This window comes from Salmo trutta, unplaced genomic scaffold (assembly GCF_901001165.1).
Source record: "Salmo trutta unplaced genomic scaffold, fSalTru1.1, whole genome shotgun sequence".
Lineage (NCBI taxonomy): Eukaryota > Metazoa > Chordata > Actinopteri > Salmoniformes > Salmonidae > Salmo > Salmo trutta.
Window position 1 is genome coordinate 79315 of NW_021822868.1, and position 15187 is coordinate 94501.

The window sequence follows — 15187 nt, forward strand, 5'->3', positions numbered from 1 at the left end:
AGTCAATAAGTATTTAACTCCTTTGTTATGTCAAGCCTAAATAAGTTCAGGAGTAAAAATGTGCTTAACAAGTCACACAAAAAGTTGCATGGACTCACTCTGTGTGCAATAATAGTGTTTAACATGATTTTTCAATGAATACCTCAGTTCTGTACCCCACACATACAATTATCCATAAGGTCCCTCAGTCGAACAGTGAATTTCAAAGACAGATTCAACACAAAGACCAGGGATGTTTCCAATTCCTCGCAAAGAAGAGCACCTATTGGTAAATAGGTAAAAAAAATTTAAGCAGACATTGAATATCCCTTTGAACATGTTGAAGTTATTAATTACACTTTGGATGGTGTATCAATACACCCAGTCACTACAAAGATAGAGTCGTCCTTCCTAACTCAGTTACCAGAGAGGAAGGAAACCGCTCAGGGATTTCAACATGAGACCAACGGTGACTTTAAAACAGTTACAGAGTTTAATGGCTGTGATAGGAGAAACTGTTGTAGTTACTCCACAATACTAACCTAATTGACAGTGTGAAAAGAAGAAAGCCTGTACAGAATACAAAATATTCAAAAAAATGTGTGTTTTTTGCAACAAGGCACTAAAGTAATACTGAATTTTTTTTTTGGCAAAGCAAGTAACTTGTTGTCCTGAATACACAGTGTTATGTTTAGGGCAAATTGAATACAACACATTACTGAGTACCATATTTTCAAGCGTAGTGGTGGCTGCATCATGTTATAGGTACGCTTGTAATCGTTAAGGACCGGGGATTTTTCAGGATAAAAATAATTTAGCTGAGCACAGGTAAAATCCTAGAGGGAAACCTGGTTCAGTCTGTTTTCCACCAGCTGCTGGGAGATTAATCCACCTTTCAGCAGGACAATAACTTAAAACACACGGCCAAATCTACACTGTAGTTGCTTACCAAGAAGACAGTAGATCTACGGCAAGACCTGAAAATAGTTGTCTAGCAAAAATCAACAACCAATTGACAGAGAAGAATTCTGAAAAGAACAACGAGCAAATGATGCACAATCCAGGTGTGGAAAGCTCTTAAGAGACCCAGAAATGCCCACAGGTGTAATCGCTGCCAAAGGTGCTTCTACAAGTATTGACTCAGGGGTGTGAATAGTCATGGAAATTAGATATTTCTGTGTTTAATTTTCAATAAATTAGCAACATTTTCTAAAAACATGTTTTCCCTTTGTCATTATGGAGTATTGTGTGTAGATGAGTGTGTCATGGGTGTCGTAAGGATCAGACCAAAACGCAGCGGGAATGTGTATACTCATCTTCTTTTTTAATGGCAGAAAGAAGGAAAAACCGAAACAAAACACACGTATACAAAAACAACGACGATAACAGTCTTGTCAGGCACACAGCTAAACAAGAAACAACTACCCACAAAATCCCACAGAAAACACCCCTCTTAAATAGGACCTTCAATTAGAAGCAACTAGGAGCAGCTGCTTCCAATTGAAGGTCAACCCAACAAACACCACATAGAAATAGACATACTAGAACATAACCCAAACAAACCCCGAAACACTCTAAACAAACACCCCTCTCAAAACAGAACATAGCCCAACAAACCCCGAAACACTCTAAACAAACACACCCCTGCCATGTCCTGACCAAACTACAATAACCAATAACCCTATTACTGGTCAGGATGTGACAGAGTGAGAGGAAAAAAATATTGAATTCATTTTGAATTCAGGCTGTAACACAATGTGGAATAAGTCAAGGGGTATGAGTACTTCTGAAGGCTCTGTATACAGCGAGCTCCAGAAGTATTGGAACAGTGACATGTTGTTGTTGTATTGGCTCTGTATTCCACCACTTTGGATTTGATATGATACAATGACTATGAGGTTAAAGGTCAGACTGTCAGCTTTAATTTGAGGGTATTCCTTCACCCACACCGCGTCTCACAAAGACACGGCGGTTGGAACCAAAAATCTCAAATTTGGACCTCCAGACCAAAGGACAAACTTTCACTGGTCTAATGTCCATTGCTCATGTTTCTTGGCCCAAGCAAGTCTCTTCTTATATTGGTGTCCTTTAGTAGTGGTTTCTTTGCAGAATTTGACCATGAAGGCCTGCTCCAACGCAGTCTCCTCTGAACAGTTGATGTTGAGATGTGTCTGTTACTTGAACTCTGTGAGCCATTTATTTGGCCTGCAATTTCTGAGGCTGGTAACTCTAATGAACTTAGAGGTAACTCTGGGTCTTCCATTCCTGTGGTGGTCCTCATGAGAGCCAGTTTCTTCATTGCTCTTGATGGTTTTTTTGCGACTGCATTTGAAGAAAATTCCAAAGTTTCCATTTCTCTTTGCTTATTTGAGATGTTCTTGCCATAGTATGGACTTGGTCTTTTACCAAATAGGGCTATCTTCTGTACAACACCCCTACCTTGTCACAACACAACATATTGGCTCAAACACATTAAGAAGGAAAGTAATTCCACAAATAAACTTTTAACAAGGCACACCTGTTAATTGAAATGCATTCCAGGTGACTACCTCGTGAAGCTGGTTGAGAGAATGCCAAGAGTGTGCAAAGCTGTCATCAAGGCAAATAGTGGCTATTTGAAGAATCTTAAATATAAAATATATTTTGATTTGTTTAACACTTTTTTTGGTTACTACTTGATTCCATATGTGTTATTTCATAGTTTTGATGTCTTCACTATTATTCTACAATGTAGAAACATAGTAAAAATAAAGAGAAACCCTTGAATGAGTAGGTGTTCTAAAACTTTTGACCGGTACTGTATATATATATATATATATACAAAATAATATACACGCCATTATCTACAATATGTGCTTTGTGATGAGGTACATCAATCTACAATATGTAATGAGGTACCTGTTATTATCGTGCTGTTGTTTGTTAGGGGTTAGAGGTTAGGGTTAGGGGCTAGGGGTTAGGGGCTAGGGTTAGAGGTTAGGGGCTAGGGGTTAGGGGTTAGGGTTGATTGGTTGTTTGTTTGGTTAATTTATTGTTTGATTAATTGGTTGGATGATTGGTTGATTAATTATTGAATTAATGATTGATTGATTGATTGGTTGATCGGTTGACAGGTTGATTGAGTGATTGGTTGATTTATTGTTTGGTTGATTGATTAACGTATTACCTGATTGGTTGATCGATTGATCGGTTGATAGGTTGATTGAGTGATTGGTTGATTTATTGTTTGGTTGATTGATTAGCGTATTATTTGATGGTTGATTGATTGATTAAGGTATTACCTGATTGGTTGATTGATTGATTAAGGTGGTCCATGTCCTGGACACGATGCACCAGGGGAAGTGGGAGTGGCTTTGCTCCCGGGTCGAACCCTACTCTGGAACCGACCCTACCGGAAAAAGGCACCATCCCCTCTTACTCACGGTAAATACAGACTGCTATTACATACTACTACACAGTACTACAGACTACGACAGACTACTACATACTACTACACAGTACTACAGACTACTACAGAATACCACCATCCCCTCTTACTCACGGTAAATACAGACTGCTATTACATACTACTACACAGCACTACAGACTACTACAGACTACTACACAGTACTACAGACTACTACAGAATACCACCATCCCCTCTTACTCACGGTAAATACAGACTGCTATTACATACTACTACACAGTACTACACAGCACTACAGACTACTACAGACTACTACACAGTACTACAGACTACTACAGAATACCACCATCCCCTCTACTCACGGTAAATACAGGACTGCTATTACATACTACTACACAGTACTACAGACCACTACAGACTACTACATACTACAGACTACTACAGAATACCACCATCCCCTCTTACTCACGGTAAATACAGACTGCTATTACATACTACTACACAGTACTACAGACTACTACAGACTACTACATACTACTACACAGTACTACAGACAACAACAGACTACTACATACTACTACACAGTACTACAGACTACTACAGACTACTACAGACTATTACATACTACTTCACAGTACTACAGACTACTACAGAATACCACCATCCCCTCTTACTCACGGTAAATACAGACTGCTATTACATACTACTACACAGTACTACAGACTACTACAGACTACTACAGACTATTACATACTACTACACAGTACTACAGACTACTACAGACTACTACAGACTATTACATACTACTACACAGTACTACAGACTACTACAGAATACCACCATCCCCTCTTACTCACGGTAAATACAGACTGCTATTACATACTACTACACAGTACTACAGACTACCACAGACTACTATATACTACTACACAGTACTACAGACTACTACAGATACCACCATCCCCTCTTACTCACGGTAATACAGACTGCTATTACATACTACTACACAGTACTACAGACCACTACAGACTATTACATACTACTACACAGTACTACAGACTACTGCAAACTACTATAGACTATTACATACTACTTCACAGTACTACAGACTACTACAGAATACCACCATCCCCTCTTACTCACGGTAAATACAGACTGCTATTACATACTACTACACAGTACTACAGACTAGTACAGACTAATACAGACTAGTACAGACTATTACATACTACTACACAGTACTACAGACTACTACAGACTAGTACAGACTATACATACTACTACACAGTACTACAGACTACTACAGACTAGTACAGACTATTACATACTACTACACAGTACTACAGACTACTACAGACTAGTACAGACTACCACAGACTACTATATACTACTACAGACTACTATATACTACTGCAGACTACTATATACTACTACAGACTACTATATACTACTACAGAATACTATATACTAATACAGACTACTACAGACTACTACATACTACCACAGACTACTATAGATTACTACAGACAACAACAGATTACTACAGACTACTACAGACTACTATAGACTAATACAGACTACTATATACTACTATAGACTACTATAGACTACTACATACTACTACACAGTACTACAGACTACTACAGATTACTACAGACTATTCCATACTACTACACAGTACTACAGACTACTACGATTACTACAGACTATTCCATACTACTACACAGTACTACAGACTACTACAGATTACTACAGACTATTCCATACTACTACACAGTACTGCAGACTACTATCTACTACTACAGATTACTACAGACTATTACATACTACTACACAGTACTACAGACTACTATATACTACTACAGATTACTACAGACTATACATACTATACACAGTACTAAGACTACTACAGATTACTACAGACTATTTCATACTACTACACAGTACTACAGACTACTACAGAATACCAGATGAATACTTCAAATACTGCTCCATGAGGGATAAAACATCAGACTAGCAACCAATATAGATCCACACTGAACTGTGTGTGGTGTGTGTGTGTGTGTGTGTGTGTGTGTGTGTGTGTGTGTGTGTGTGTGTGTGTGTGTGTGTGTGTGATATACAGGGCCCAGCAGCTGCTCCTGGTAAAGATGCAGAAGCTGGTGTGTCGAGGAGGAAGAGAGGAGAATGAGAGCCTGCGCAACCTCAAGGTACTAACTAGCCCCTAACTAACTAGACAACTAACCCCTAACTAGCAGCCTGCATAATCTCAGGGTACTACTAGCCCCTAACTAACTAGACAACTAACCCCTAACTAGCAGCCTGCATAACCTCAGGTACTAACTAGCCCCTAACTAACTAGCAGCCTGCATAACCTCAGGATACTAACTAGCCCCTAACTAACTAGACAACTAACCCCTAACTAACTAGCAGAATGCATAACCTCAGGGTACTAACTAGCCCCTAACTAACTATACAACTAACCCCTAACTAGCAGCCTGCATAACCTCAGGGTACTAACTAGCCCCTAACTAACTAGACAACTAACCCCTAACTAGCAGCCTGCATAACCTCTAGGTACTAACTAGCCCCTAACTGACTAGACAACTAACCCCTAACTAGCAGCCTGCATAACCTCAGGGTACTAACTAGCCCCTAACTAACTAGACAACTAACCCCTAACTATCTAGCAGCCTGCATAACCTCAGGGTACTAAATAGACCCTAACTAACTAGCCAACTTACCCCTAACTAACTAGCAGCCTGCTAACCTCAGGGTACTAACTAGCCAACTAACCCCTAACTAGCAGCCTGTATAACCCTAACTTAACCCTTTAATCACCTAACTTAACCCTTAATAACCCTAACCTTAACCCTTTAATAACCTTAACCTTAACCCTGTAATAACCCTTACCTTAACCTTTAATAACCCTAACCTTAACCCTTTAATAACCCTAACCTTAACCCCTTAATAACCCTAACCGTACCCTTTTACTACCCCTAACCTTATAACCCTTTAATTAACCCTAACCTTAACCCTTTAATAACCCTACCCTAACCTTTAAAACCCTAACCTTAACCCTATTAATAACCTATAACCCTTAATCCTGCTTAACTAATCCTAACCCTAACCTATAACCCTTTAATAACCCTAACCTTAACCCTTTAATACCCCTAACCTTAACCCTTTAATACCCCTAACCTTAACCCTTTAATACCCCTAACCTTAACCCTTTAATAACTCTAACCTTAACCCTTTAATACCCCTAACCTTAACCCTTTAATAACCCTAACCTTAACCCTTTAATAACCCTAACCTTAACCCTTTAATAACCCTAACCTTAACCCTTTAATAACCCTAACCTTAACCCTTTAATACCCCTAACCATTAATAACCCTAACCTAATCCTTTAATAACCCTCACCTTAACCCTTTAATAACCCTAACCTTAACCCTTTAGTAACCCCAACCTTAACCCTTTAATACCCCTTAACCCTTTAATAACCCTAACCTTAACCCTTTAATAACCCTAACCTTAACCCTTTATAACCCTAACCTTAACCCTTTAATAACCCTAACCTTAACCCTTTAATAACCCTTACCTTAACACTTTAATAACCCTAACCTTAACCCTTTAATAACCCTAACCTTAACCCTTTAATACCCCTAACCCTTTAATAACCCTAACCTTAACCCTTTAATAACCCTAACCTTAACCCTTTAATAACCCTAACCTTAACCCTTTAATACCCCTAACCTTAACCCTTTAATAACCCTAACCTTAACCCTTTAATAACCCTAATCTTAACCCTTTAATACCCCTAACCTTAACCCTTTAATAACCCTAACCTTAACCCTTTAATATCCCTAACCTTAACCCTTTAATAACCCTAACCTTAACCCTTTAATAACCTTAACCTTAACCCTTTAATAACCCTAACCTTAACCCTTTAATAACCCTAACCTTAACCCTTTAATAACCCTAACCTTAACCCTTTAATACCCCTAACCTTAACCCTTTAATACCCCTAACCTTAATAACCCTTTAATAACCCTAACCTTAACCCTTTAATAACCCTAACCTTAACCCTTTAATAACCCTAACCTTAACACTTTAATAACCCTAACCTTAACCCTTTAATAATCCTAACCTTAACCTTTAATACCCCAAACCTTAACCCTTTAATAACCCTAACCTTACCCTTTAATACCCCTAACCCTTAATACCCCTAACCTTAACCCTTTAATACCCCTAACCCTTTAATAACTCTAACCTTAACCCTTTAATAACCCTTACCGTAACCCTTTAATAACCCTAACCTTAACCCTTTAATACCCCTAACCCTTTAATAACCCTAACCTTAACCCTTTAATACCCCTAACCCTTTAATAACCCTAACCTTAACCCTTTAATCACCCTAACCTTAACCCTTTAATACCCCTAACCTTAACCCTTTAATAACCCTTAACCTTAACCCTTTAATAACCCTAACCTTAACCCTTTAATACCCCTAACCTTAACCCTTTAATACCCCTAACCTTAACCCTTTAATAACCCTAACCTTAACCCTTTAATATCCCTAACCTTAACCCTTTAATAACCCTAACCTTAACCCTTTAATAACCCTAACCTTAACCCTTTAATACCCCTAACCCATTAATAACCCTAACCTTAATCCTTTAATAACCCTCACCTTAACCCTTTAATAACCCTAACCTTAACCCTTTAGTAACCCCAACCTTAACCCTTTAATAACCCTAACCCTTTAATAACCCTAACCTTAACCCTTTAATAACCCTAACCTTAACCCTTTAATAACCCTTACCTTAACACTTTAATAACCCTAACCTTAACCCTTTAATAACCCTAACCTTAACCCTTTAATACCCCTAACCCTTTAATAACCCTAACCTTAACCCTTTAATAACCCTAACCTTAACCCTTTAATAACCCTAACCCTTTAATAACCCTAACCTTAACCCTTTAATAACCCTAACCTTAACCCTTTAATAACCCTAACCCTTTAATAACCCTAACCCTAACCCTTTAATAACCCTAACCTTAACCCTTTAATAACCCTAACCTTAACCCTTTAATACCCCTAACCCTTTAATAACCCTAACCTTAACCCTTTAATAACCCTAACCTTAACCCTTTAATAACCCTAACCCTTTAATAACCCTAACCTTAACCCTTTAATAACCCTAACCTTAACCCTTTAATAACCCTAACCCTTTAATAACCCTAACCCTAACCCTTTAATAACCCTAACCTTAACCCTTTAATAACCCTAACCTTAACCCTTTAATAACCCTAACCTTAACCCTTTAATAACCCTAACCTTAACCCTTTAATAACCCTAACCTTAACCCTTTAATAACCCTAACCTTAACCCTTTAATACCCCTAACCCTTTAATAACCCTAACCTTAACCCTTTAATAACCCTAACCTTAACCCTTTAATAACCCTTACCTTAACCCTTTAATAACCCTAACCTTAACCCTTTAATAACCCTAACCTTAACCCTTTAATAACCCTAACCTTAACCCTTTAATAACCCTAACCTTAACCCTTTAATACCCCTAACCGTGAACTAACTACATGTAAACACGTTGAACTGTCTTGTTGTTGAGCTCCCTGTGTTGTTGACAACATGTGTTGCTGTTGTTGATATTGTGTTGTTATGTTGTGTAGAACAGTTTACAGCCTGAAGAGTCCAGCCTGTCCACAGACCCCAAATCCAGCCCTCGCATGTCCAGAGCCAGCGTCTTCATCACACAGATACTACAGGTAACACACACACACACACACACACAACACACACACACAACACACGTACACACCCCCCCCCCACACACACCCACATACACACACACATATACAGACATACCCCCCCCCACCACACACATTTCCAGAGTTAAATTGGCAGTGTGTGTGTGTGTGTGTGTGTATATATCTCTGTGTAGTTTGTCAGCAGGGTGGATAATAGTGTGTGTATCTCTGTGTAGTTTGTCAGCAGGGTGGATAATAGTGTGTGTATCTCTGTGTAGTTTGTCAGCAGGGTGGATAATAGTGTGTGTATCTCTGTGTAGTTTGTCAGCAGGGTGGATATAGGTGTATCTCTGTGTAGTTTGTCAGCAGGGTGGATACTAGTGTGTGTATATCTGTGTAGTTTGTCAGCAGGGTGGATAATAGCGTGTGTATATCTGTGTAGTTTGTCAGCAGGGTGGATAATAGTGTGTATATCTCTGTGTAGTTTGTCAGCATGGTGGATAATAAGTATAAACGTATGAACAGCAGTGAGCGTGTTCGCATCGTGAGCTCAGGAAACCCATCGCTGCCGAGACCAGGCTTCGAAACCCTCAGACAGGAAGGTTAAGACCTGCACCCTGCACCCTACACACTACACCCTACACCCTACACTCTACACCATACACGCTGCCCAAACCAGGCTTCGAAAACACTGAGACAGGTGGGTGAGACACACACGGAAGTTTACATACCACCGTCGCCAAATAGATTTAAACTCAGTTTTTCACCATTCCTGACATTTAATCCTAGTAAAAATCCCCTGTCTTAGGTCAGTTAGGATCACCACTTCATTTAAGAATGTGAAATGTCAGAATAAAAGTAGGAGAGAATGATTTATTTCAGCTTTATTTCTTTCATCACATTCCCAGTGGATCAGAAGTTTACATACACTCAATTAGTATTGGTAGCATTGCCTTTAAATTGTTTAACCTGGGTCAAACATGTCGAGTAGCCTTCCACAAGCTTCCCACAATAAGTTGAGTGAAATTTTGGCCCATTCCCTCCTGACAGAGCTGGTGTTAACTGAGTCGGTTTGTAGACCTCCTTGCTCGCACACGCTTTTTTCAGTTCTGCCCACAATGTTCTATAGGATTGAGGTCAGGGCTTTGTGATGCCACTCCAAAACCTTGACTTGTTGTCCTTAAGCCATTTTGCCACAACTTTGAAGTATGCTTGGGGTCATTGTCCATTTGGAAGACTAATTTGTGACCAAGCTTTAACTTCCTGACTGATGTCTTGAGATGTTGCTTCAATACATCACACATAATGTTCCTCCTCATGATTGCCATCTATTTTGTGAAGGGTACCAGTCCCTCCTGCAGCAAAGCACCCCCACAACATGATGCTGCCACCCCCGTGCTTCACGGTTGGGATGGGTTCTTCGGCTTGCAAAACCTCCCCCTTTTTCCTCCAAACATAAAGATGGTCATTATGGCCAAACAGTTCTATTTTTGTTTCACTCAGACCTGAGGACATCTCTCCAAAAAGTACGATCTTTGTCCCATGTGCAGTTGTAAACCGTAGTCTGGCTTTTTTATGGCGGTTTTGGAGCAGTGGCTTCTTCCTTGCTGAGCGGCCTTTCAGGTTATGTCGATATAGGACTCATTTTACTGTGGGAAATAGATACTTTTGTACCTGTTTCCTCCTGCATCTTCACAAGGTCCTTTGATGTTGTTCTGGGATTGATTTGCACTTTCGCACACCAAAGTACATTCATCTCTAGGACAGAACCCGTCTCCTTCCTGAGCGGTATGACGGCTGTGTGGTCCCATGTTTATACTTGCGTACTATTGTTTGTACAGATGAACGTGGTACCTTCAGGCGTTTGGGAATTGCTCCCAAGGATGAACCAGACTTGTGGAGGACTACAATTTTTTTTCTGAGGTCTTGGTTTGATTTCTTTTGATTTTCCCATGATGTCAAGCAAAGAGGCACTGAGTTTGAAGGTAGGCCTTGCAATACATCCACAGCTACAACCTCAAATTGAATCAATGATGGTCATTTGCCTATCAGAAGCTTCTAAGCCATGATGTAATTTTCTGGAATTTTCCAGCTGTTTAAAGGCACAGTCAACTTAGTGTATGTAAACTTTCTGACCCACTGGAATTGTGACACAGTGAATTATAAGTGAAGTACTGATGACCTGGCATGATGACTCCTTGCTGTCCCCAGTCCACCTGGCCATGCTGCTGCTCCAGTTTCAACTGTTCTGCCTGCGGCTACGGAACCCTGACCTGTTCACCGGACGTGCTTGTTGCACCCTCGACAACTACTATGATTATTATATTTGCCCATGCTGGTAATTTATGAACATTTTAAATCTTGACCATGTTCTGTTATAATATCCACCCGGCACAGCCAGAAGAGGACTGGCCACCCCTCATAGCCTGGTTCCTCTCTAGGTTTCTTCCTAGGTTTTTGGCCTTTCTAGGGAGTTTTTCCTAGGGAGTTTTTCCTAGCCACCGTGCTTCTTTCACATGCATTGCTTGCTGTTTGGGGTTTTAGGCTGGGTTTCTGTACAGTACTTTGAGATTTCAGCTGATATACGAAGGGCTATATAAATAAATGTGATTTGATTTGAAGTAATCTGCCTGTAAACAATTGTTGGAAAAATTACTTGTGTCATGCACAAAGTAGATGTCTTAACCGACTTGCCAAAACTATAGTTTGTTAACAAGAAATTTGTGGAGTGGTTGAAAAATGAGTTTTAATGACTCCGACCTAAGTGTATGTAAACTTCCGACTTCAACTGTATATATATATATATATAAAATCACTGTATATTATTATACACCCAACATGTACCCTTTACAGTGTGGTGTGTGTTTGTGTGTGAAGACCTGTGCAGGACCCATATAGTGATTTTATATATATATGTTGTGGTGTGTGTGTGGGAAGACTGTGCAGACCCATACAGTGATGTGAGTAGGAGTGTGAACCTGGTTCCGTACAGCCTAGTCAACCCCCAGCGGGTCCAGAGGCAAAGGGCCGGTTCTGATCAGTCAAACAGTCTGGCCCGGACCCTTATACAGAAGATACTCAACATGGGCGGCGCCCATGGACTTCAACATCTGCAACCAGGTCCGGTTGTGGTGTGTGTGTGTGTGTGTGTGTTGTTTAATATGATTCTGTTATTTATATTAAAGGTAATGTATTCCAGATGTCCTAACTCAAGAAGAGTTCTTAATGAGACAGAGGATTGAACCATCATCTCCTCCAAGAGAAAAAACACCCACACCTACGAGGTTGTCTCTCGGAGAACATCGAGGCTTGTAGCTGCGAAGGTACATACTCTTTTTACATCTTGCCTGATTCTTTTTGTAGAACCTTTATTTTAGCAGGGAGTCCCATTGAGACAAGACCTCTTTTCCAATACAACGCAATTTACCATACAATATACCAGCAACTTAAAAGCAAACACATTCCTCAACAATGAGGTTTCTGCATCTACAGTGGCTCAAGAGGGACAAACATCATTAACCAAACGCAGAATCGGTCAGGAAACCTCCAGACTGAAATCTTGCTTTTCAAATGAACAACAGAAAAACACACATGCCAATCGGTTGTTCCAGTAGTTGAACACTTGAACTGCCCTGGAGGCCCCGGAGCATCAAGGTGCAGAGAGCTCTGCAGATCATTCCATTGAGGTCCTCCATTAACTACTTGAACTGCCCTGGAGGCCCCGGAGCATCAAGGTGCAGAGAGCTCTGCAGATCATTCCATTGAGGTCCTCCATTAACTATCTTGAACTGCCCTGGAGGCCCCGGAGCATCAAGGTGCAGAGAGCTCTGCAGATCATTCCATTGAGGTCCTCCATTAACTACTTGAACTGCCCTGGAGGCCCCGGAGCATCAAGGTGCAGAGAGATCTGCAGATCATTCCATTGAGGTCCTCCATTAACTAATTGAACTGCCCTGGAGGCCCCAGAGCATCAAGGTGCAGAGAGCTCTGCAGATCATTCTTCCCTACCTCTGAGGAAGCACATTCCCGCTCAGCCCAGTCAAAACTGTTCGCTGCTCTGGCACCCAATGGTGGAACAAGCTCCTCACGACGCCAGGACTAGCGGAGTCAATCACCACCTTCCGGAGACACCTGAAACCCCACCTCTATTAAGGAATACCTGGGATAGGATAAAGTCATCCTTCTAACCCCCCCCCCCCCTAAAAGATTTAGATGCACTATTGTAAAGTGGTTGTTCCACTGGATATCATAAGGTGAATGCACCAATTTGTAAGTCGCTCTGGAGAAGAGCGTCCTGCTAAATGACTTAAATGTGAAACTGTAATTGAGGTCCTCCATTAACTACTGGAACTGCCCTGGAGGCCCGGAGCATCAAGGTGCAGAGAGCTCTGCAATAAACATCTGCTAAACATGTGTATGCGACCAAAATGTTAATTTTATTTAATTTGATAATTCTATACACAGGTGCAAAAAAACAAAGCATATTCCCCTAATTCTGTAGTTAACCTCTCTAGGGTAGGTGGGCCGTGTAAATACTGCCCCCTAACCCTAACAGGTTAACCATCCCTGTGATCTGATCTGGTGACTCGTACGTCTGTCATTTAACAATGAGGTAAGGTATGGACGGAAGTTTGCACAAGAGGGCTTTATCAACAAAACAATTGAATCAAGTCAAATCTAAGTGTAGATTACCAGCCAATGTACAGAAAAAAAACAGCTAGATGTATATTTACCATGTCCTTGTTCAGCCACAACTCAAGCACATTTTGAAGCTAGAAAAGATCTAAGCTGTTGGATTGAAGATTCTAAAATGTTCAGTTTAGAGATGAGGAGATCATTACCCAGGTGTCACCACCTTCTAGAGAGGGAGCACATGGGCAGCCTTCCAGAAACCTGAGAGACAAGACAGTGTAGAGACCAGGAGATCATTACCCCAGGTGTCACCACCTTTCTAGAGAGGGAGCACATGGGTAGCCTTCCAGAAACCTGAGTGGATTTAAAATCAGTGTATTTAGTATTTTCAAATACATGCCAATACTTCCCAAGTGTATTTCCAAGTACAATTCCAATATTCAATCACTTGTTCATTGTAAATGTATGTGAAAGTAATTGAGATATTTGGAATAGTATTTGATCCCAGGTCTATTGTGTGCAGGGTAAACACTGTTTGATGGAGGCTGACGTGAGCTGTGTTAAAGACCTGCTGAGGAGAGAGATCTACCCAATCATCATCCACATCAAGAATCTGTGACAAGAACATCAGGAAGCTAAGGTACCCTCACCTCTAACCCCTGACCTCTGTCTCCAACAGGAAGCTGCCCCTGCGTGTGGACAGTGAGGAGGAGTTTGTCAGTGTGTCGGAGCAGAGAGAGAGAGCTGGAGAGTGTTCCTAACCCCTCACCTCGAACCCCTGACCTCTGTCTCCAACAGGAAGCTGCCCCTGCGTGTGGACAGTGAGGAGGAGTTTGTCAGAGTGTGTCGCAGCAGAGAGAGAGAGCTGGAGAGTGTTCCTAACCCCTCACCTCTAACCCCTGACCTCTGTCTCCAACAGGAAGCTGCCCCTGCGTGTGGACAGTGAGGAGGAGTTTGTCAGAGTGTGTCGGAGCAGAGAGAGAGAGCTGGAAAGCGTCCCGTGTCTCTATGCGTGTCTGGAGCCTGAGGAATGGGCTGGGCCTGATGACCTCATCAGAGTGGTGAAAGACAGAATCCAGGAGGAACAGAGGAAGACTGTCTGGGTGGAGCAAGACCTGCTGTAACACACACACACACACACCTCACACACACACACCTCACACACGCATGCACACACCTCACACACACACACACACACACACACACACACACACACACACACACACACAGATGAATGCATGCACACACACCTCACACACACACACACACACACGGTATGCAAGATGGCGACCCCGGGAATAGCATGCGTTTTGCAGGCTGCCTCTCAACTTTGCTATTTAATGTGTATTTAATGTGTTTTAAAGCCAATGTATATTTCTGTGTAATTCCTCACTTTG

General features: G+C 41.1%; 1 pseudogene; it reads left to right on the plus strand.

Moving 5' to 3' along the window:
* LOC115186146 (caspase recruitment domain-containing protein 11-like) overlaps positions 1 to 14930 on the plus strand; it is a 92080-nt pseudogene extending 77150 nt beyond the window's left edge.
* The last annotated feature ends 257 nt before the right edge of the window (positions 14931 to 15187 follow it).